This window comes from Biomphalaria glabrata, chromosome 10, assembly GCF_947242115.1.
Source record: "Biomphalaria glabrata chromosome 10, xgBioGlab47.1, whole genome shotgun sequence".
In the NCBI taxonomy this organism is placed as follows: domain Eukaryota; kingdom Metazoa; phylum Mollusca; class Gastropoda; family Planorbidae; genus Biomphalaria; species Biomphalaria glabrata.
Window position 1 is genome coordinate 39,942,500 of NC_074720.1, and position 24,641 is coordinate 39,967,140.

The 24,641-nt window shown below is 38.3% G+C and overlaps 1 protein-coding gene and 1 non-coding gene across 2 annotated transcripts in view; both read right to left on the reverse strand.

Moving 5' to 3' along the window:
* Positions 1–20,947, reverse strand: part of LOC106079953 (WASH complex subunit 2-like) — an 85,826-nt gene extending 64,879 nt beyond the window's left edge. The window contains exon 1 of the mRNA XM_056043454.1: positions 20,845–20,947. The gene's annotated coding sequence lies outside the window, so the exon portion shown is untranslated. The remainder of the gene's footprint in view (positions 1–20,844) is intronic.
* A 2,253-nt stretch (positions 20,948–23,200) lies between these two features.
* On the reverse strand, positions 23,201–23,273 carry Trnar-ucg (transfer RNA arginine (anticodon UCG)). Its single transcript has one exon. It is a non-coding gene; the product is annotated as a tRNA-Arg (tRNA).
* Between the last annotated feature and the right edge of the window lie 1,368 nt (positions 23,274–24,641).

A 24,641-nucleotide genomic window follows, 5' to 3' on the forward strand; every position in this document is an offset into this window, starting at 1 on the left:
AAAGGAACTGCACGAGAAGATTTCCCCGACAAACAGAGTATCAGCACAGACCGGAGACAGATGCAAGGTCAGGTGCTCATGTCTACCAGGGAAACTAACTTTCGCCGGTTTTATGGGGCAAAAATCGGCGATCAAGAACATGACAGCCCCTGCAACTATAATTCCAGTCGCTGTGTTAGGGAAGAATAAAAGTCTGTACATCAATGGTAGAATTGGATCTCGAAATTACCGTTTTCTTCTAGATACTGGTGCCTCACGTTCAGTCATTCGTCCAGACATTGTCAAAAAGAACGAAATCAAGAGAGTGAACTCTTACTCCTTGAAGACGGCCAGTGGAGAGATGATGCCTATACATGGACTGACAAATATAAACTTTGAGCTCGGGCATCAGTCATTTATACATGAATTTCTGATCGCTAACATTACGGATGACTGTATTATTGGGCTCGATTTTATGCAGAAATGTGAATTCTCTCTGAACATCGGAGGTGGTACTTTGAAATGTGGTGATGTTGAGATTCCCTTGCTCGGGGATGAAGATGAAGAGAATGGTCAAATAAGAAGAATCCTTTTAACAGAAGATACAAGTTTGCCAGCTCAGTCTGAAGCAATTATCTGGGGAAAGTTAGAGCATGGTCAAACTGCAACGATGACGGCGATAGTGGAAGGCATTGAAAATGACAACAGCGGAATGGCAGTAGGAAAAACATTGGTCCTTGTCGGAAAAGATCAAAAGGTGCCCGTCAGAATCATGAACCTCGGCCTACAGGAGAGACATCTAGAGAAAGACAGCCCCATCGCAATATGTAATACTCTTGACCTGATAAGAAACTGTAATAATGATATCACGATCGTTAATTCCACCAAACCTTTCAATCCACAAATTACCAAGCTCCTGACAGAAATGAAAGTGAATTTATCAGATGAGCAGTTCAGCAAAGCGGAACAGTTGATCATTGAGTTTGAAGATATTCTACCATCTGATGAAACAGACTGCGGACGGACAAACATGGTACAACATCGAATAGACACTGGAAACACCAGACCGATTCGACAGCCACCACGTCGCTTGCCGCTAGCAAAGCAACAAGAAGCTATGGACATGATAGAGGGCATGACGCAGCAAGGAATCATTGAGCCCTCAAATAGTCCTTGGTGTTCGCCTATTGTCTTAGTAAAGAAGAAGGATGGATCTATGCGATTTTGTGTAGATTACAGAGCTCTGAATGAAGTCACACATAAAGATAGTTATCCACTTCCTAGAATCGACGATACTTTGGACACGCTTGCAGGGTCCCAGGTATTTTCTACTCTCGACCTAAAGAGTGGGTATTGGCAAGTTGAAATGCATCCCAATGATAGAGAGAAAACCGCCTTCTCTGCTGGCAATGGCCTCTGGCAATTTACTGTGATGCCATTCGGTCTCTGCAACGCACCAGCCACCTTTGAACGATTGATGGAGAGGGTTTTACGAGGACTTCATTGGACTACATGCCTTGTTTACCTTGATGACATTATTGTCATTGGCAAAACTTTTGAAGAGCACCTTGCAAATCTGAAGGAAGTATTTCAACGGATAAGAAGTGCGGGAATGAGACTCAGCCCAAAGAAGTGTTCCTTATTCAGGAAAAACGTTAAGTACCTTGGTCACATTGTGTCAAATGACGGAGTCAGCACTGACCCTGACAAAGTTGAGGCAGTGAAACGATGGCCTACGCCAAGTAATATCCATGAGCTGAGAAGTTTCTTGGGACTCTGTACATACTACCGACGTTTCGTGCCAAATTTCTCAAACATCTGTAAGGTCCTTCATCAACTGACAGAGCAAAAGAGGCCATTTATTTGGACATCTGAATGTCAAGAAGCTTTCGAGAGGCTGAAAAACACACTATCCTCATCACCAGTATTGGCCTACCCCATTCCAGGGAAGACATTCATACTCGACACAGATGCAAGCAACACTGGAATAGGCGCAGTCTTGTCCCAAAAGGTGGATGAAACTGAACGAGTCATCGCATACTTCAGTCGAAGCCTATCGAGAGCTGAAAGGAACTACTGTGTGACGAGACGTGAATTGCTGGCTGCTGTGGATGCAATAAAACATTTCCACAAGTACCTATACGGGCAGAAATTTATCTTAAGGTCAGATCACGCAGCTCTGCAATGGTTGCTTTCGTTTAAGAGCCCTGAAGGTCAGGTGGCAAGGTGGATCGAACGTCTTCAAACCTATGAATTTGAAACTAAGCACCGAAAAGGGCAAATTCACCAAAATGCTGATGCACTGTCTCGACGACCCTGCAAAACAGAATGTAAGCACTGCAAGAGGGCTGAAGAAAAGGAGGTAGCTGTCAATTGTCTTCGGCTCGGAGTAGATGTTTCCGGACCCTGGTGTGATAAAAGGATTCGAGAGGACCAAATGCAAGATGAAGATCTGGCTCCCATTCTTCTATGGAAAGAAGATGGACAACGGCCAGATTGGAAAGACATCTCTGAGAAGGGGGTAGCCACCAAGGCGTACTGGGCTCAGTGGGACTCGCTGACGTTAGTCAATGGTGTCATCAAAAGAGTTTGGGAATCTGCTGATGGAACATCCAATCGCCTTCAGCTGATGTTACCGAAGGTGAGAGTTGCTGAAGTACTGAAAGAGATGCATAATGGCGCTAGCGGATCTCATCTTGGTGTCAATAAGACTCTGGAAAAGGTTCGTCAGCGGTTCTACTGGTTCAGATATAGAGAGGATGTAGAGGAATGGTGTCGAAGGTGCGACATATGTGCGGCAGCAAAAGGCCCTCGACGCAAAACTAGGGGTCTTTTGCAACAGTATAATGTTGGTGTTCCATTCGAGAGGATCGCAATAGATGTAGCAGGCCCATTTCCTGAAACCAAGAAAGGAAACAAATACATTTTGGTAGTCATGGACTATTTCAGCAAATGGCCAGAAGCTTATGCCATACCAAATCAAGAAGCTATCACAGTGGCCGAAACACTCGTGGATAACTGGATCAGTCGCTTTGGTGTACCTAATGAGTTGCACTCTGACCAGGGCAGGAACTTCGAGTCCAAAGTTTTCCAGGAGATGTGCAAGACACTTGGCATCGAAAAGACTCACACGACAGCTCTCCATCCGCAATCTGATGGGATGGTGGAGCGATTCAACAGAACCCTAGAACAACATCTGTCTAAGGTTACTGATGACCGACAAGACGACTGGGACAGCCATATCCCCATGTTCCTCATGTCATACAGAGGATCCGTTCATAGCACCACAGGATATACCCCAGCGAAGATGTTATTTGGTCGTGAGCTTCGTCTACCATGTGACCTGTTATTTGGGATTCCGAGAGATACGCCAGTGTCTTCAACTGAATATGTCACCAATCTCCGAAGACGATTGGAGAATGCTCATGTATTGGCCCGCAGAAACATCAAGACCAACAGTGACCTGATGAAAACGAGGTATGACAAACGGGCCAATACGTCGGGGTTCCATGAGAATGATCTCGTGTGGCTCTATAACCCACAGAGACGAAAAGGCAGATCCCCGAAACTCCAAAGAGACTGGGAAGGTCCATACCGTGTCGTAAAAAGAATAAACGACGTGGTCTACCGGATACAGAAAAGTCCACGGTCCAAGCTGAAGGTTGTCCACGTTGACCGACTCCATCAGTACCGTGGTGAAATAGAATCTGTTCGGGACGAACAGATCTAAGAAGGTGGCAGTGTTACGAATGAACAGTGACAGGTAGAGGTCACTATGTGTGACCCCGGCGAGATGACACAGCACCGAGTGTTATCTGGAATCTATGCATGTAAACAAAGACAGGATGGGACGTGCCTCATGTGTTGTTCCAGAGGACGAACAGATTTACGAAGGGGGGGCATTGTGACAAATGAACAGTGACAGTTAGAGGTCACTACGTGTGACCTCGGCGAGATGACACTGCAGCAGGCATACTCTGGAATCGACATGTATAAACAACAACAGGATGTGATGTTTCCTCCCATGTTGTTCCAGAGGGTACTAGCAGTGTTTTTGCAACAATAGACAAGCGATTAGGGACTCTTTATAAACCAGAGATGTTCATGTGAAAAGAGTCAGTACAGTCGTCGACACTGTTCTCTACTGTGCGAGACAGTAGAAGAGAGTGGACTTGAGCCGTTACAGTCGATACAGTCGATGTAAGACGTATACGCTACATGTTACAGTGACGAATTGTTATAGTTATAATTCAATAAAGTTATTTAAAGCTGGAAGTTGAGTCGTCAAGTTCTTTGCAGTGTTTCTTTTATTTGTGTGCCTAGTACGTTTAGCCAGAAAATCAGAAATATGTAACAATATATATATATATATATATATATACATATACAAAAAAAAAAACAACTTGTAAAATGGTATATATGTTTGATAAAAATTCATTTTGAAAGATGTATTCATTACAAAAAAAAAAAATAAAAACAAGATTACAAAGAGAGTTTGTGTTACACAAACTCAGAGGCGGCCCCCGTCGAAGTCGGATCCCTGTCGGATCTGCATATTCGCAAATAATATTCAAGAGGTGATTTAATTTTGATGTAAAATGTTTTACACGTTTCGGATGTTCCTTCAGAGTTGAAGATAATTACTTCCTAGTCCAAACCTCCAGCAGGACGACGGGGGATGGGAGCGGGCAGGGTTTGAACCCTGGGCCATCCATAAATCTGAACGACAGTCCAGCGCGCAAACCGCACGACCAGGCAGCCATCCGATGGTCAAAAGTAATAATGTTTCAAAGATTCATTTGCCGTAAATTTAAATTTAAATTTAATAAAAAAATAGTAGATTAGTTTTAGTATATTAAAACATTACAATATTGATCAAAACGTTTGGAAATGAAAATCTACACTTTTTTTTTACACTTTAAGTTTAGAAATTGAAATTCTACATCTTAATCTAGTCTATTTTAGTCTAAACTAGATCTAGAAATTCTAGATCTAGACTCTAAAATAATTTTAATTAGAATATAAATCCAGATCTAGATATACTGTAATAAAAATCTAGATCTAGTTTAAAAAATCTAGATTAGATCTAAATCAAGATATCATTCCTTTTTTAAACGCGAGTCACATAAAGAGGCTTAATAAACATTACTATACCGAGTTCTTTTTTCATTTCATTTGAAGAATTAATTCCATATAACGTCAGAGGAAAAAAAACACTACGTCACACGGCCTAGCAAGAATAAAAATCGCCTTCATCTATAAGAGCCATTTATCGAGTGTTCATAGACTTTGGTGCACCGAGTGCGTTCTTAAAGCATTTCATTTAAAGAATTCATTCCATATGACGTCAAAGGAAAAAAAACACTACGTCACACGGCCTAGCTAGAATAAAAATCGCCTTCATCATTACGAGCCTTTTATCGAGTGTTCATAGACATTGGTGCACCGAGTGCGTTCTTTTAGCATTTCATTTAAAGAATTCATTCCATGTGACGTCAAAGGAAAAAAAAAACACTACGTCACACGGCTTAGTTAGACTAAAATATGTTTTCATTAATACAAGCAATTTTTTCGAGGGTTAATAGACATTGGTGCACCGAGTGCGTTCTTTTAACATTACATTTAAAGAGTCCTTTCATATGACGTCAAAGAAAAAAAATTCCATTACCTCACAATAGGCTAGTACCGGTACCATAAAAAAAATGTCTTTATTTACACGAGATATTTAACGAGGGTTCATAGACATTGGTGCACTGAGTTCTAATAGATATTATTTAAAAAGGATCAAAGCCACATTGTTTTTGCGTTTTGTCTGTCAGTCGGTCTGTCCGTTATCTTGATATAAAAAAAACAACTAAAAGTTATTAAAAATTGATTAACCTTTATTTTACGTTTCAAAACATCGCAATAATTTTTAGGTATGAACACAATTGAAAAGTTTATATAATAGATTGTTCCGGATGTTTGTATAAATAGTAAAAGAAAAAGAGAATTTCAGATAAATGTAATACCGTTAATTAAATTTTTTGGATGGTCTCGTATAAAAATTAGATGTACTACAGCCACGTGGAGAGATTTTCATACCTTACTTTGGTGTTTGGATTCTGTTTTCCTTAAAAATCGGAACATAATATTAACGATAATTAGATTTTTTAATGTTTTAGGTAGAAAGTTAAATGTACTGTAAGAGAGTAGTGAGTTAAAATATTTTTCATAAAAATCCGTAAAAACATTATTTCGTAAATGAGAAGATTATTTGTTTATTAATTAGAAGAGGGAGTTCAAACGATTATTTGGCGTTAGTAGATTTTTAAATAAATTCGGAATTTTCTGGCGACGATTTTATCGATTACAAAACTTCTATGTTATGTTTTACAAGAAAATTAAATGTCTAAAAAGTAATTTTCAGTAATCAATGCTAGTAAATTACTTTTTTTAAAAGCCTTATGCGATTTCAAACAATCATTAGGCATAATTCATGTTTTATAAAACAATATCCGGAACATTTTTACAATTAATGAAATATAAGTCAGTATAGAGATTATGATTTAGCATTAATATGCTATTTACATAAAAAACGGAACAACATATTATTGATAATGTGTTTTTGCAACGTTTAAGCATGGAAATTGAATGTAATATAAGTTAGAAGAGCAAACAAACATTTGTTGGCGTTGATTAGTTTTGCACAAAAAAATTCCGGAACAATCAATTTTAGATACTTAAAACTATTGAGATGTTATGGCAGGAACATTAAAGGGTAAATCAGATTTTCAATAGCTTTTAGAGTTCTAGTTTTTTAAATCTAATCGTGACGGACAGACCGACCAACAGACAAAACGCACAAAAATAAGCTTCTTTTATTCGGATGGGGGCACTAAACAAAAAATAAATAAAAACCGGTTTTTTTTTTAAAAGTTTAAGGAATTGGTTTAGCACCTGATCATGTTGCGACGTTACGCTACTGCACGAAAATCGCTGCATAAAAAGTCCATTTAAAAAAATGTGCGTGATATTTACATACAAAGTGCACTATTAGCCTTTATAAACAAACAGAAATGTTTTCTTTTAATTTTAGCAGCTAGTTGACCAGAAAAAACGTCTTTAACTATTATTTGTATTTGTTGTAAACATTTCCTGTACATTTTAAAAATATATTTGACTTAGTGATACTGAAAATACACAAATATTGTCCATCTTTGTTAGCATATTGTAACATTGCCTCCCTTACATTTACGTAATTGTTTTAGAATTGGTGTATTTTTATGAAAAAATCGCTTGCATAATTAATTTTATAAATTAAACGGTTTGCTTTTAGAAAACCAAAAGTAGCCGTTGCACCTAAACTTTTCAAGCCGGATTTAATGATGAAATAATATTTTTCATATCTCTTCTAGTTTTCGAGATCTGAGTGTGACAGACGGACAGACGGACAGACGGACAGACGGACAGACGGACAGACGGACATTTTGCACAAACCTAATAGCGGCTTTTTCCCCTTACGGGGGCCGCTAAAAATTATCTAATATATAAAGCACAGCACAAAGTAAGCAGCATGTATGTTCCGCATAGAAATCAAAATCAAAACCGTTTGAGGAATCTTGATAAAACTTGGCATAAAATACCAAAAATTAACTCTATTAAAGAGTGAAACGTTTAGACAAGTCGGATAAACTCGGCCCGCAGACCGCGGGTAATATTCGGCTAGTTATTATTATTATTTTAGCGTCCAATGATTTTTAAAAGTGTATTACTTTAAACGATCAAAACAAGACTATGGCTGAAATATTCCTGTTCCATTGGTGAATTCGATGGGGGCCACCTCTGAGTTTGTGTGATAACACAAGCTCTTTTTGTAATCCTGTTTTATTCCGAGACACCATCAAAACAATGTATATTACTCCACAACCAAACAAGATGTCTATTTAAAGGGAACCAGTTAGTCATCCATAAAACACTAACCCGTGTCTCCAGACAAAGCCTGGAAGGATTACTACAAGCAGCGTGTTCTTCGTGTAAGCCTTGTGCTGTAAGAGTCAGATATCATCTAAGTTATTCCTTCCCAGTTATTCTTATCTCCCAAGTGTATCATTCTTTGTTCTTAGTAGCAACCCTACCATCAAGTATCAAACGTTCCTCGAACTACTAGATGTCTATCTATGGCCTCCTTCCGTCGACAAGCGACTATGGATCGTCTTATTGCTGGGAGATGAAAGCCTGGTCCTGGTCCGGAGTATGTCGCCCACACAATTCTCACCTCTCACACAGGTCATGTATCTAAGGGAAAGGCAGAGGAGGATACAGTTTTTGTTCAGGGGCGTCGCAGGTTCCACCCAGGCGTAGCACTGTGGGATCTCCTCATGACTGACTTTCGAAGCCAGGGCCGGATTCGGGGGAGGACAGGCGAGACTACAGCCCAAGGGACTTCACTAGAAAGGGGCTTCCACAAAAGAGAAAAAAAAATATATTTCGTCGGGACAGAAACTTTAAGTCTTTTTTATTGTAGTCATTTTCTATCGCATTTTTACGAACACTACTTTAACCCTTATATTATGTGCTCTAAGTATTGGGGTTTACCATACATGGACTATACTTAATTAAGCCTTTAAGCCTTAAAGTTGGTAACACTGTCATACTTTAAAAGGTGTCCGCTTACATTGTGCTATATATAATATATTTTGGATATGCTAAATACAATTGTGTAAACCCTTTTTTTTTATTTAATTAAATATGCGTATTAATTAATTATATATTTTTAAACGACGGGAAATTGAATTTAATTTACAAGTTCTTTCATTTTATAATATGGCTTTTAAATATTAGGTTTTTTTTTGTTGTTTTTTTTTAATTAATAAGTGGAAACTTATAAAGGTGTAAATATTCTGCCCCGGGCCTCCATATATCTAGATCCGGCTCTGTTCGAAGCCTTTCCTATGTTTGAGCATATCTGCAAAGCAGCATACGTTTCGATTCATAGTTTTCCTTCTTCTGTGTGGGTAGGCAGCCAAGACCCACGAGCCGCTCCTGCTCGAGTACTCTAGAATTAGATCTACTGGTGATGTAAAGTATGGGAAATCTCAAAGTCTCTCTACAATCATCTCAAATGGGGAATCACATTACGATATGCGCTTAACATTACTTAAAACTTATTTATAAATAGCTTCATCTAGACAGAGACATTTTTTCACCAGAGCCAATATAACAAGTAATTAACAAGGTCTGTGTTTAAAGTGCTTAAACACACGGTATGGCAACACGAAACTCACAATCGAGTGTTCCACTCGGGCAGGTAAAAATGCAGGTTTCAATATTTTCAGCATGACTATCAGAAGTTCTGAACTAACGGATATTAGTAACCACCTTCTTATCTCCGCCAACATAAAAAGGTAGTAACGGGTAAGTTTTAAAAGTGGTGCTGATACTATTGTATGTTCGTCCGACTGACACGATACGGGATTTATTAATGTTATTATTATGAAATTATAATATTCATATGCATTCAATGAACTGATAGTTATAAATGGTCCAATGTGAACCTGGCCTAAATGCTGTTATTGAATCTACTTGATGTAATGGTCTTTGTAAAGGACCAAGCTCTCATTCAAGGCCTCAAGGTAGACACTTTTGATATTGCACAATGTAATTCATTTGAAGGGTATATAACAGTGCTTTTTTTTTTGTTGCCTTAAATTACATTCGACTTATACACATAATAAATATATTCTTTCTCTTTAAAAACAAAAGTGAACATTTTGTTTGAGATATGTGTTAATTATATTACACAAAATACTTAATTTATTAATACACGTTCTTTTAAAGCATTATTTAGAAATAAAACCGTTTGCATAAATGTGTTTAAAATATACTAAAATTTCACCTTTCTTACTAATATAGTCTCCCCTGTTTTGCTTTGTTAACTGTTAATATTAAAGAGTTGTAAAAATGGTGTATTTTATGGAAAAAACAAAACTGCTTGCATAGTTAATTTTAAAAATTTAACTTTTCACTTTCAGAAAAGAAATAAAAGTAAACGATGTATCAGAACTTTGAAAAATCTAAAAATTCATAATATCGGATTTTCAATATCTTTTCTAGTTTTTGAGATCTAAACGGGACGGACGAACGGACAGACAAGCTTTCGGTATCAGCTAAAAATTTTTTTTATGGTGTATGATAATATTTGTGCAATTTTCAGCACTGTTGTCTTCTCAATGAAAGAACAAAGTAATTTTTTTTTTTTTTATATTTTAGTTGGCAACTTTATTTTTCATTTTTTGAGATGTACCTCTATGACGGAAAAAAGTACAATTAGCAAGCTTTATTTATTTATATTTTATTTGTATCCAATGTACATAATAAATGCAGTGTTCATAAGCTATGTCTTTTTTTAAATGACTTTTAAGCGGCCTCGAAAGGGGAATAGACGCTTTTATGGTTTTGTGTGGTCTGTCTGTCCGTCCGTCCATCCGTCTGTCCCGTTTTGATCTCGTAAAATAGAAAAGATATTGAAAATCAGACATCGTGATATTTTGAAATTCTGATGCAACGGCTACGTTTTTCTTTTCTCAAAGCGAAAATTTTAATTTTTAAAATCAACTATGCAAGCAGTTGTTGTTTTTTTTTCATAAAAATACACCTGTATCACTGAGTCACTGCAGAGTTTCAACTTTATCCGAGAATTTATGTAGGCTACGGGTAGCATGTACGAAAATTGTGCAAGACAGACAAAGGTAAGGTTTTCTTTCAAAACAACCAATCAGACATATTTTTGCTAAATCGAAACTTTCAATGCTTATGAAGAATATCTTAACACGTGATTCTGATATCCGGAAAATCCGATTTTTTTATTAACATTTTTTTTCCTTCAAGTGATTCAATGGGAAAGATAAGAAATACAATTTCCTCTAATAACTGATACCAACATAATAGATGACGAATGGTAGTTTTTATCTTTAAGGACTAGCACAGAAATAGGATTGGATAGTATTTTAATTTCACTCTCTGAATAAATAGGATTGGATTGTATTTTAATTTCACTCTCTGAATAAATAGGATTGGATTGTATTTTAATTTCACTCTCTGAATAAATAGGATTGGATTGTATTTTAATTTCACTCTCTGAATAAATAGGATTGGATTGTATTTTAATTTCACCCTCTGAATAATTAGGATTGGATGTTTTTGTAACATTACGTTAGATAGTATAACAAGATTCTTTATTATTTTAAAGATAATTTTTATGTCACGAGGTGATCGTCTAGGCCAGTGTTTCCCAGACCTTTATCTTTAACGAAACACTTCACACATTCTGAGTATTTAGCGGAACACTTTGCTTATTTGTTTTTAGAGAGATTAATTTCATGTGGTGGCCTACTAGTTAATATTCTAGTAGTTCAAGGAACATCTATTCAAGGCTTTTTGGAACCCTAGGGTTCCGCGGAACACAGTTTGGGAAACAGGCACTCTCACACACTCTCAAGTTTTCTAGATAGACCTACTGACTCTGACGTGTACACATCGCAACCACACACACACACACAAACTCACATATTCACTCTCACAAACACTCTTAGACTCATACACACTCTCAAACACTCACACACTATCTCAAACACTCTTACACACTCTCAAACACACACAACCTCTCTCCCACACAATCACACACACACACTCTCCCACTCTCCTGCACACGTATACAAGTGCCACACTGATCATGTCGTCGACACCAGTTAGATAAAGATGTCAACTGAGACTGTCACTGTCACTGTCAGGTCATTTGAAAGTATTGCAAGCAGTCGTTAAAAGAAACGTGTCTATTTAGTTCAAAAAGAAAAAAAAAGAAACTGGAACCTTGGTCTAAAAAACTTAGATCTGGATCCAATATTAAGTTGTTTCTGTGCAGAGGGCTCTCCAGAACACAGACAAATCATAGAAGTCCGCTTAATAATATATACAGTCCGTTATAGATTATAGACTGTGACTTTGATTGAATCTGTTATAGGTATGGAGTGACAAAGGAGTTGCTAGTGTGTCAACAATCTTATCTTATAAATCACAGATTTCTTTCAAGTAAGGAAGCGCGTGTTTACAAGACAACCCCCCCCCCTTAAATCAATTGAGCAGGATGATGGGTAAACAGCAGAGGAGGACTTAGCAGTGCGCGGGGCCCAGGGCTAGTGACATATTAGGGGCCACTACTGTGTGTACTGTGGGCTGACGGTGATAAAGGATTCTCTTTATGGTGGTGCTACTATAAGGCGCGGGGCCCAGAGCAGTTGCCCCACTCGCCCCCATTACTCCGCCTCTGGCTAACAGCGCTATAGTACAAGTGGAGAGATAAATAGATAAAAGATATAAAGAAAAGAATTAGAAAAAAAAAATCCCGTCAGACTCTCTCTCTCTCTCTCTCTCTCTCTCTCTCTCTCTCTCTCTCTCTCTCTCTCTCTCTCTCTCTCTCTCTCTCTCTCTCTCTCTCTCTCTCTCTCTCTAAGACAACTCTGACACTCTGGAACATTACGAGATGGATAGCAAAATCCTTAAATCAGTTACCTAAAGTGGAATATGCTTTAAAGGGAGGTAATTCAAAAGATATTATAGAAGTAACATATTATATGGCCTCCTTCAGTCATGAAGCGACTATAGATCATCTCATGGAAATGAGATGAATGCCTAGGCATTAGTTGTGGTCGGAACGATGTCGCCCACACATCAGTTCCCCCGACTCCACGCAGCTGATGAATCCAAAGGAACGGCAGTGCCGATACAGTTTGGGGTCAGCGGCGTTGCAGGTTCTGCTAGAGTGTAGCACTGAAAGGTCGCCAGCTCCTGATTTTCCCTCAGGCTCGACTCCCGAAGCCTTTCCCATGATTGGGTATAGCTGCAAGGCAAAAGAGGTTTGAATTCAGAGTTTTCCTTCTCCTAGGTGGGTAGCCAGCCATGGCTAACGAGCCCATCCTGCACGAAGCTTACTGGTTAAGGCGCCAGTTACTCCCCTTTTCCCCTTCTCTTGTTAATGAGATGTGGTGATTTGAGACGACATATTATACTGTTTAAATCTAACCCCCCCCCCCCCGTACTCTTTTTAAAAAAATATATTTTAAAAAATTCAGCTGCCCCTATGAAAAGCTTTGGCTGGTTATAAAGACAAGGTGAGAACTTCTTTTGATTCTCATCAATCTCACAATGGTATCAATGGAAACTTGGACTATTATGTCCCTTCTCCCGATATGTATTCCACTCCCATCATGCGTATATATAGCACCACACACCGGTATATACAGATAAGGAAGCAGATTCACTGTATAAGAATCTATATATGTTTGTGAGCAATGTCAGGTAGCGTACAACGGATGTATCGAGCTGGTCCAAGCAGTCCTGTCAAGTTCAATAAACTGCAGTTACAATTTTTTTTTTTTTGTTATTTATTTAACTGATCGTACTTGCGTCACTGTAAAAACGTCCAACCCTGGTTCCCATGAAAGCAACCAGCGACATGACATTTTGTGGTTCCATGTCTGCTAGAGTTGAAAGGTTAGCCGGGCACTTTATGACTTAAACAAAAAAGATCTGTCATTATTTGGCGGGGATTCCCGAATAGGTCAAAAGTCTAGCGCCAGCAAAGTGCAGGCGAAAAAAACAACACATTTTTTTTTATTTTACCCGAATGTCATTTAGTAATTAAGAAAGAGGGTTTGCAATTTTGTTAGCATAGAATTTTTTAAATTTAAATTCTAATGTATTTTTGTCATAATAGAGTGTAAGACTAAATATTGCTTGGTCGTGTGGTATGCACTCTGGACTATCGCTCGGTTGTCTCGATGATCTCGGGTTCAAATCCTGGCCACTGCCACCTCCCCGTGGTCTTGCGGGAGGTTGGTCAGAATCTGAAGGAAAACCTGAAAGATGTCAAACATTTACAAATATTTGCTTAATTATTTATCTAGCTTTTCTTGGCTACCTACAGAATCCTGATCGATCACTTGTTCGAGATTTTAATTAAGCGTGTAAGTGGGGATTCGAACCTTCTACCCAAGTCGTGCAATCATGTCATCTGGATCTCTGACCATTATATTTTAGTTAAATGATACTTTTAAAAATGTTTCCAAACATGAGTGGAGCTTTAAATGAAATTGAATGAACCCCTATGCCTACACAAAGAGTTTGAAAGTTGAAAAGAGAAATTATAAAAATTGATTCATGAGTAGGCCTATTCCAAAAATTTCATTGTAGGCCCTTACAAGGCTAAGTTGGAGAGAAAGAGGAAGACCTACGAAATACATGGATTTGATCAATGGAGAATGAGTTGAAGATGTATGACCTAACGTAGACCCAGTGCTGTAGTTAAACTTGAAACTACCCTATTTAATATACGAGCCTCTATTGGCGTCCCTGTACAAGTCCAGTTAGTATATGCCAGTGATAACTATTTCTTAGAGGCCTTGAGCTATAGTCTGTGCTGCCTCTAGGTAACTCAGGCACTGCGCAGGGCTGTCAAAGCCAGATTATAGAACACAAAGAAAGAACCGATCTTCACTTGTTGATGCCTCGTGCGCGAGTGGGCGTGGAGACAACGATGCTGATTGACATTTCTAATCAACCAATCAGCAACGTCCAGACACTACTGACCTGTTTTGTCAATTGTAGTGCTGGATGTATCAAGCTATGTCTAAACATCTGTGAATCTATGTCGGCGCTTCTCTCCCTTGTCTAAACGTTATCACGATGCGTCGATTTAAACGATACTTAGAAATTAGCTCAGATATAGATGCATAGGTAAACATATTTCATATCAGCAGAAAGCCTTAAAAGTTCATAACTTCGCTTCCAGTGACACCTGGTGAATGGTTTTAGACTTTATATAACGTAACACACACAAAAATCTTGTCTTTGAACTATTTGCTTGGTAAAAACTTTACAGTGACACCGGTCCACTTGAACCAGGGGTAAGAATTTACATTAGCAAGTCAAAGGGCCGTGTTTGTATGCATATGTGCGTAAGTATGCATGCTTGAACGCGCGTCTCCCAGAGGCGTAGCTAGCTACAGGGTGGGCAGTGGTCCAATTGTGTCAGGGGAGGAAAACCAAAATGTAATAAAACCTTTTATTTCTACTGTCCTCATCAGAACTCGCGCATTTCGGGTTCATTGTGAGATAAACCGAGATTAGTCGTTATACTAGGCCTCAACACTGACCTGCAACGTCGTAACCTGTGTGCAGACAGGGCCGGCCTTAGGAAAAGACAAACGAGGCAGCCGCCTAGGGCTTCCGGTTGGTGGAGGCCTCGCACGGGACTCAAAGAATATTTTTTTAGAGAAAATATTGCGAAGCATGGATCAAATCGCAAACATAGCAGAACTATTTGATTCTATGTCTACTAATCTAGCCCTAAGTCTCTTCTATGCTTAGATGTACTTGACATATGCTTGAAGACCATTATTTCTTCCTATTGGTAAAATGTCGAAACGTTCTTTCTAAGCTAGTGATCATATATCAACCACGAGGCACCTCCAAGCTATCGGCGCTATGTTATTATTATTATAGCTTTTATATAGCGCTACTTTCATGCTTATAGCATGCTCAGAGCGCTTTGGTCCAATCTCATTTGTGGACCAATGGGGGGGGGGGGAGGGATGGGGTATCTAGGTTGCTCAGAGCGCTTTGGTCCAATCTCATTTGTGGACCAATGGGGGGGGGGGAGGGATGGGGTATCTAGGAGTTAATTTTCCGTACTGCCTTTAGGCGCTCAGTAAACGCAACTCTGCCCGAGTCGGGTGTCGAACCTCGAGCCCCCCATCTAGGTAGCCAAGACAAGCCAAGTTCAAGCGCACTTAGCCTCTCGACCACGTGATATGAATTTAATTTTTTTTCCAATTTAGATATAGACACAAGAAGGTCCTTAGTTTACGTATTTTTCGGTATTTTTTTTTTTTTTTCCTTTAAGGTCTCCGACCACCTAAGGCCGACTATGGGGCATTGGAGACCACAACGAGCTATTGGTCCCCACTGCCCACAGGTTGCGACGTTGCAGGTCAGTGTTAAGGCCTTCTATGTCGGTGGGTTTCGAACTGCCGAGGCTTTAGTTGGAATACTGATCCCTGATCTCTCCCACCTCAGCCAGCTACGCCCATGAGCACGAGTGTATATGTACAGTGCTGCGCCGACTTGGTCTTAGTGTCTCGGTCCACCAAGTGGCACTAAGTTTACGATCCAGCGACACTGCAGGGGGTGGGATTGTGCTGGTATAATATATACAAACATAAAACCAGACGACGTCCAATGTCAATAGGCAATCTTAAAGAGAATGGGGGAAGGGGGAGGGGCAAGATCTTTATGCCATTCTATTACCCAACAAAAGTATTACACTGCTATTTAGTTCATCCGTGAAAAAAAAAACACAACATTATCATATCTTCCAAGAACATAATCAAGAAAGGTCAAAGCAATAGTCCTGTTAAACAATTCATCTTTCTACTAGATAGATATCTAACTATAGCACAAATCCCCGGCACAGTCATAGCAATTGCTAAAACTTAAAACTGAAACGCGTCAAAGATAAATGCAATGAATGATACTGTTTTAAGTTAAACTGGGTATAATGCATAAAAAAATGTGGGTTCAAACCTGACTTCGTTTTTCTCATTTCTACTTAATCTGTATGTTTAAAGATATATAGTAAAGTCACTATTGCGGAACAGTTTGCAGCTACTTTTAGTTTTGAATTTTTTGCTCCGTAATGGTTAGACCTATGGAAAAACTAAAAGTACCAAGGCGTTGCCCATCCATTTTCTGATAAAAATGGACACATTGTTTCGTTTTTCAACACATATTTAAATTTAAAAATTCAACTCGACTGAGATATGGTCAGTCACAATTACGGAACAGGATTTTTTAAGAAGTCACAAGTGCGGAACACGGTAAAAATGTCGGAACAAAGCCTATATAAAGTCTTATATAATACTTCAACTCCTTATACTCTTTACATTTTTTTTAAAAATTAAAGCTAAAGACACATTAGATCTAAGACTCACATTTTAGATTCTTTACCTCTTCTTTAATTGTAATTGACGTCACACTACTCTGATTTTACTTACAAGGTTTATTTTCCACATTCTTTTTTGTTATATTAATATTACATAGGTCTATATGATATTTGATATTATGATTTGTCTACTTTTTTCTGGACGTCTGGTAATCATAAATTCTATATTATATCTAATATTATTCACTAAATGTTTTTAAATTTATGTATACTAATGCAAACTCGTATTTAAATTCCGAAAATCCAAATCACTATGTAAATATTAAGCTAAATGCGCAGGTCAAATGAATAACATCTATAGTGTTCCACAATTGTGACTATCTTTAAAAAGGTAAAACCTGGGTAAACACCTCCCAATTTTTTAAAAATTGAATTCCAGAAAGATGGCTATGAAATTACGTTTTTTTCACATCCATTTATAAACCGAAAATTAGGTGTATCATGCAGGTGATGGGTCATTATCATTTTTAAAAAGCCTTAAGCCTTGACCTATGCGGTTCTCCTGGTACGTGAAAAATAATGGACGATTCCACACCTGTCAACTTTAACCTGGAGTCAAAATTAATTTTCTGCTGTTAAAGGAAAACCTGTATATCAAAAATGTAGAGAAATGGACCATGCGCAGTACCGTTAGAGTAGTTTAGCAGAAAATTTCAAAATAAAGTAGATTTTAACTAATTTCGACGAGCTGTTCCGCAAACATGCCTGTTCCGCAATAGTGACTCTACTCTAGATGGGACTTAGCTTCTTTAATTACTCTAAATAAAATGTTTAAATATACTATCTTAAGACATTAATATAAGCTCTGAAATGCTAATCAGCATTATGAGCATACAATACAAATGTCATGTTTTCTTAAAGCTATTTGAGAGGTTATAGTTAAGGGATCATGCGAATTATAAAAATACCTGTTTAAAAGCAAAGCTTATTTACTGGTAAGAACTCTCAATAGTGTAAGATTTATTTTACCTTTTTCGATATCAAACAAAATTAACGAATTAACTCTTTTTATTAGCTAATAATACTTTTTTTAAAATTGATTCATGTTTTTAGGAACAATGAATATATTGTATAAAGTTTCAACTTGATCCAAAAATTGGATAGATAGATAGATAGATAGATAGATAGATAGATAGATAGATAGATAGATAGAAGTTATAACCTAATTGTTGTGGAGGAAGTGACGTCATTTGTTTGAACGAAAGTCTGTTTTTCTCTTTGTTACCATCTCTCCCCTTCTCCCAATCTCCTCATTACAGCTTAGACCTTAAAGAGCTGGGACAGTCTGTGGTGACTGGACCTTACAGAGCTGGGCCAGTCTGTGGTGACTAGACTTACAATGCAGACACAAACCAAAAAAAAAAGCGATACTTGAATTATGACTAGCCCATTCTTCACCGCGACCACAAGAATTCCCACGCTACTAAATATACTGTATTCTTTCTAATAAATGTGACAATCAAACTAGGGTAAACGCGGTACTGCTCGCGTTCTAGAAACGTCACGCTCTTCTGGTCGGTGACGTGTACAACAATCTCAGCAAGGATTGGATTCATTTACAACGCACGCATATTTAAACATGCTTCTCTTAATAACAAAAAAAAAAAAAAAAGAAGACATGTGCGTATTTAGAAAACTGGCCTGCGACTCTCGAACCTGTGGACACTTTAAACCAATAGCTCGTTGCCACGTCACAAGCCGTGACGTCAGATCTGTGACGTGGCAACGAGCTATTGGTCTAAAAACTGCCCACATGGTGCGAAGTCGCAGTTTTCAGGCCTTCTGTAACGGTTATTCTTGGTTTAGGTCACAGACTTTCATTTCAACGGCTTCTGCTTCCTAGAGCAGTGATGCTCAGAACACGGCCCGCGGGCGATAACCGGCTCGAGACACGACGCAATCTGGCCCCTTGCAACTTCCGCCCACAATACCTAACGAAGCCGAAGATGCTCGGTCCCATAGGGCTCGGAGAGGCGGTCCGTGAAACGTGTATTGGAAATGGTCCTCAAGCGGATATTTACCTCTGTTCGAGCGCATGAATAAACGAAGAAATTCTTACACGCCATTTAATGAAGAACTTCTTATTATACTCCAAAGGATATCAATGCGGACAAGCTCCCATTGTCTATAAAATACTCCCAATTGGCGTGCGTCTCAAATAGCCTCTGACAACCAAGTCCACCACCTGGTCTGCTCGTGTGACTTAGATACTAAGCCCGGCGAAATTACTCTTAGATTACTAACAGGTGAAAGGGCGAAGGCGGATTCCTGGCGCCTCAAAACCGGAAGACTTGAGGCGATGGGGCTTATCAGCTTAATAAGACAGTTAATGTAGGAGAAGGGTGCTCTGACTTCAAACCCCAAGAGTACTAAGGCTTCAGGAAACAACCTCAAAGAAAAATCAGGAGTGAAACGCCTTATCATGTTGGGAGTATTAACTCTTTACCTCCATAATAATTTTCCATGTTGTGACAGAATTGTTCATTTTTTCACATTTGTACATTCTACCCTGTTATGATTAAACTTCAATAACATTTTTGTTTGTTATCAGGAAATGTTACTTTTGGTCTAGAATTATAGGAGAATGCATGCTCTTTTTTATATAACACTAATTAAAGTTTATAAAACCAATTTTTTTTTTAATGTGGTCAAATCAACGATGGTATCGTTAATTAGGAGAGAAAGAGTTAACTATGCTATTCCCTCCAGCAGCTTCTCCAACTGAATTGGTGCCAAATGTAATGCGAAGCGTTCCTTTGGATCACAGCAGCAAGGTCGAGAGAGAGAGGACCCTGACGTCTGCGTCTTAAATGGCCCCTTAATCTAAAGAGAGCGTTCATCGAGGTGAATCTAGTGTCTTTTGATTGTCTATTGCCTATTTATGTGTATGTTTCTGTTGTGTTGTCTTTATATGAGAAACGAGTCCTTGTAATCACAACAAATTTCCAAAAGGATCAATAAAGAAGTCTTAGTCTTAGTCTTAGTCAAGACAGGGGCCATATACTTGTTATAGGTTGACCACAGATTAAAAGACATTGAATGTGAAGTAGATATCTTGCTATTCAAACGGCTAGGACAGTTAGGTAAAACAAAGTGTGGAACATAAAATAGAAGATAGATTTTGTACAAAGCTTCTATCAACTCACTCAGACTATCTGGTAAAAAAGTTTGTACACGTTATTTCTCCGACAACCTTTCTCGAATCATGTTGAAACGTTGAACAAATTATTTATTGTACAAAACAAAAACATGAATCAATGAATCAATTTTACAATTAGTTAATTTGTTTGATGTTGAATAAGGGAAATAACTTCCATATTATTGATATGTGGTTGTAAGCGTGGGGTTCTTCCCCTTATATAAGCTTTGCCTTTGCGTCATTTACTGTAGCTTATATTTTGCTTGTACTCATTTCGTGTTATATCAAAATTAAGAGTTGTTTTCTTGGTCATACATAATATGTTTATTGAAAGCTTCTTCAGAAATGAATATTATTAGATGTACGTCCTGCATTACAGGAGGGGGGGGGGGGGGGACCGATAGGGATTGAGCTTGGGAACATCACTGGGAACTTAGTCTATACAAGCTATAAAAGCCTACTTATTTCATGATTAAAGAAGATAACTTTACCTCATATAGATGGAAGTTCTATTACAAATTAACATACTTTCAGTAAAGATAGTATCTTGTATAAATACTGAAATATTGGTAACATGTACAATTTCAATATAGCGCCATAAAAATGTAACATATTTGCTACTATACCGCCATAGTTTATGTTTTACGAGGGTAACTTAACGAGGTCGACTTTAAAATACTAAACATACCTGGCGAAAAGAAAAAAACAACATTACATTAGAGAAATCACATGGGAGGCAATGCGCCGGAATCAACAATTGAAGTCACGAGACAGGAAAGAGTTATGCAACTTTGTTCTAAACACGTGACGTCTCGCGAACTTCAACCAGGTCTGGCAGAGGTGGGTCGGTGACTGCAGGAACCTGAGTGGACGCGAATCAGTGAACAGTAAAAAAAAAAAAATTTGATCTCTGAAATTACTGTGACTCCCTTGGCTGTATAGACTTCAATGTGTTTTTTTTTTATTCCTTTTCTCTCTCTCTCTCTCTCTCTCTCTCTCTCTCTTTTATTCTATGTCTCCTTATTGTCTTTAACATTCAACAATTCTGATTAAATCCTCAACATGGATAACATTTAGATTTTTAGTTTAGGATATTTGGTGTATATACGACCAACTCTAGTGCTGAGAGCCACGACCCCAGACCTCGGCACCAGATGTGCTCCATGTCGCGTAGTTCTCCTAACTCTGTTTTTTATGTCCTCTACTCGTAGTACTTGTACGGGGCGAGAGTGCCTTGTATTTTTTGGTTTTGTTTGTTTTGAATTGCTTTTGCTACGTCACAAAGTCCGGTGACATCTATTGGTCACTCTTTGTCATGAGGCAGTTCACCCTCTGAATTAGGTTGAAACGGACGGTGTGTTGGTCCGTAAAAGGTTATTATATCTATTGTCTAGGTTCTCGGACTTCAGTAGTATTTTTGGACCCCTGTTTAGGGGTGCCAGTGTTGGAGTTGTATATACAGAGCTCGAGTCTAGGCTAGTGTGGGCGTCACTTGCCGTCTCAGAAATATATATTACAGTTTTCAGTGTCATTGTCAAATTGGCGATCATCCGAGGTCTAACTTTACAATTACCGAGGTTGGCAGCTTTGTGACGCCAGTCGGTCAGAGTCTGGTGGACTATAAAACCAGGGTGACAAGTTGATAGCAGTAGCAAAGGTGCTTAAATTTATTATTGAATAATATCTTTATATATATATATATATATTTATATATATATATATATTATATGTATGTCTAATATATATATATTGTCTATTTATCATCCTCATAGTACATACACATATATCAGTTTCATACAATTCATTTTTATTTTGTTGTTTAAACTATTCACATAGTTGGTTACTCTATGTACGACTGTGTGTGAGTGATGTTCTTGTCAGGTTGAACCCCGGGACCTTTACTGTGTACAGCTAGTTAACAACACAAATAATTCCTAAACCTGACACTCCATGCATATCAGTATTATCAATCCATATCAATACTATCAATCAATATCAATATTATGAGCCGCGTAGGCTGAGTGGTTAAGCGCTTGGCTTCCGAACCTGGGTTCATCGGTTTCGAATCCTGGTGAAGATTTTTTTAGGGCTCCCCTGAGTCCACCCTACTCTAATGGTTATATGACTTTAGTTGGAGAAAGTAAAGGGGGTTGGTCGTTGTGCTGGCCACATGACACTCTGCTCGTTAACCGTTGGCTAATCATTATCTGCCCTATAGATCGCTATGTCTGTAAGTTGAACTTTACTTTAGAATATATATATATATATATATATCAATATTATCAATTTAGATCAATGTTATCTTTTTTTTTAACATAGCAATGTCAAGGTTCTGACCTACATCCTGCATGTAGACTGCATGAATCGCAAAGTTTAACAAGCCATCAAACCAACAGATTGTCACGCGCAGAGTGTTAACTTACAAATCGTAGACACCATGAACAATTGCGCCAAGAAGGGGGAGGGGGGGGGGGAAGCAGAGGCTGTATTCTATAATTCTGTCTTCAAGTAAAAAAAAATTAATAAAATGAAAGCGATTAAAATTTAAAAAAAAAACGGATGTTGCTGTGTGTTTGACTTCCGGTCAGAAACATGTGGTTGTCTAGATAAGCAAGGATGGCTGTTTCTTTATAGTGGTCTAATCAGATTCTCTCACTAAGTGCGTTTATTTCCACGTGCGCTCTCTAGGGGCATTGTTTCCCAAATGGTGGGCCGTGAAACAATGCCGGGCCCCCGCATTCGCAAGTGTCAGATCGCAAATCTCTATCAGAGAACACCAACAACCAAAATATTCTTAACTTCACGTTTTAGCATTAATTTGTGTTTCTTTCCAAGGCTTAAAACGTTATAATATTGTATGCACACACTTGTAAACCATATTTGAAACACATTTTTTTAAAGAAGTTCGTTCTACTTACTCGTATTGTAAAAGCATCCACACAAAGTTTCGCATTTTTCTTCTACACATATTTACACTTAAAGATTTAAAGACTGTTTTCAAATTTATCAATTTCAGAAAAAGCAAAATAAAATAAAAAAAATTTCGACCCCGACGAGATTCGAACTCGCAATCTTCTGATCCGAAGTCAGACGCCTTATCCATTAGGCCACAGGGCCGTTGTATAAAATATCACTATACTCATAACTTGTTTTTTTTTCCATACACTATAAAAATTAAAGGTATGGTTTTAAAAAGGTGGACTTTTTTTTATACGAGAGACAAAATCAAACATGCAAACCCAAAATATCTGTTCAGCTCGAGAAATAAGAGTAAACAGATGATTTAATTGTCTTTTTTTTTTAATATATTTAAACATAAATGGAGTTTTGAATCTTTTTCTGTCATTTTGCAGGACGTCTTCAGGGCTATGACGTATGCCTAATAATCAAACGTCCGATACAAAAGAAACAAATGAAGCGTGAAAATAACTTATTTTCCCAGGTGGTACTTGGGTCGACCCGTCAAGCGTCTTTGACTAAGTTTTAAGACTCTTGTGACTCTTGACTCTAGACCTATGGAAGCTTGCCCCCATCTGCCTGGCTGAACAAATTTCTGCCTGGGAAAGATCCAAGCAGATGTAGGCTACATTTTTAAATCCCATATCCAGTATAAAAGACGCTCGGGCTAGAAGCGAGGCCTGAGGCTGAGCACACTGGGGAAACTCCCACATATTAATTCTCTGTAGGACATGGTGTCAGCCATATAAATCGGCCCCTCTAGCAGCAGTGTGCGGATAAGTTACATGTTTGTTGGGGCTCTCTCCCATCCCCACCAGTACAACTGACTTGGGTTTTAGGGGAGTAAAGTTTGGCTTCAATGATGACTCATATTTGCATCAAACAGTTTGGTTGGTTAGGGGAAAAACAAGGACAGAACAAAGAACAAGAGTGGACAGAACAAAGAACCAAACAGAGTGGACGGAGCCAAAAACCAAACAGAGTGAACAGAACAAAAAACCAAACAGAGTGGACAGAACAAAGAACCAAACAGAGTGGACAGAACAAAGAACATAGTGGACAGAAGAAAGAACAAAGTGGACAGAAAAAAGTGGACAGTACAAATAACAAAGTGGACTTTTAGTGGACAGAACAAAGAACCAAACAGAGTGGACGGAACAAAGAACAGAGTGGACAGAACAAAGAACAAACAGAGTAGACGGGACAAAGAACAGAGTGGACAGAACAAAGAACAAACAGAGTGGACGGAACAAAGAACAGAGTGGACAGAACAAAGAACAAAGTGAAAAGAACAAATAACAAAGTGGACAGAACAAAATACAGAGTGGACGGAACAAAGAACAGAGTGGACGGAACTAATAACAGAGTGGACGAACAAATAACAGACTGGACAGAACAAAGAACAAAGTGGACAGAACGAAAAATAAAGTGCACATAACAAAAAACAAAACAGAGTTGACAGAACAAAGTGGACAGAACAAAGAACAAAGGGGACAAAACAAAGGGAACAGAACATAGAACAAAGTG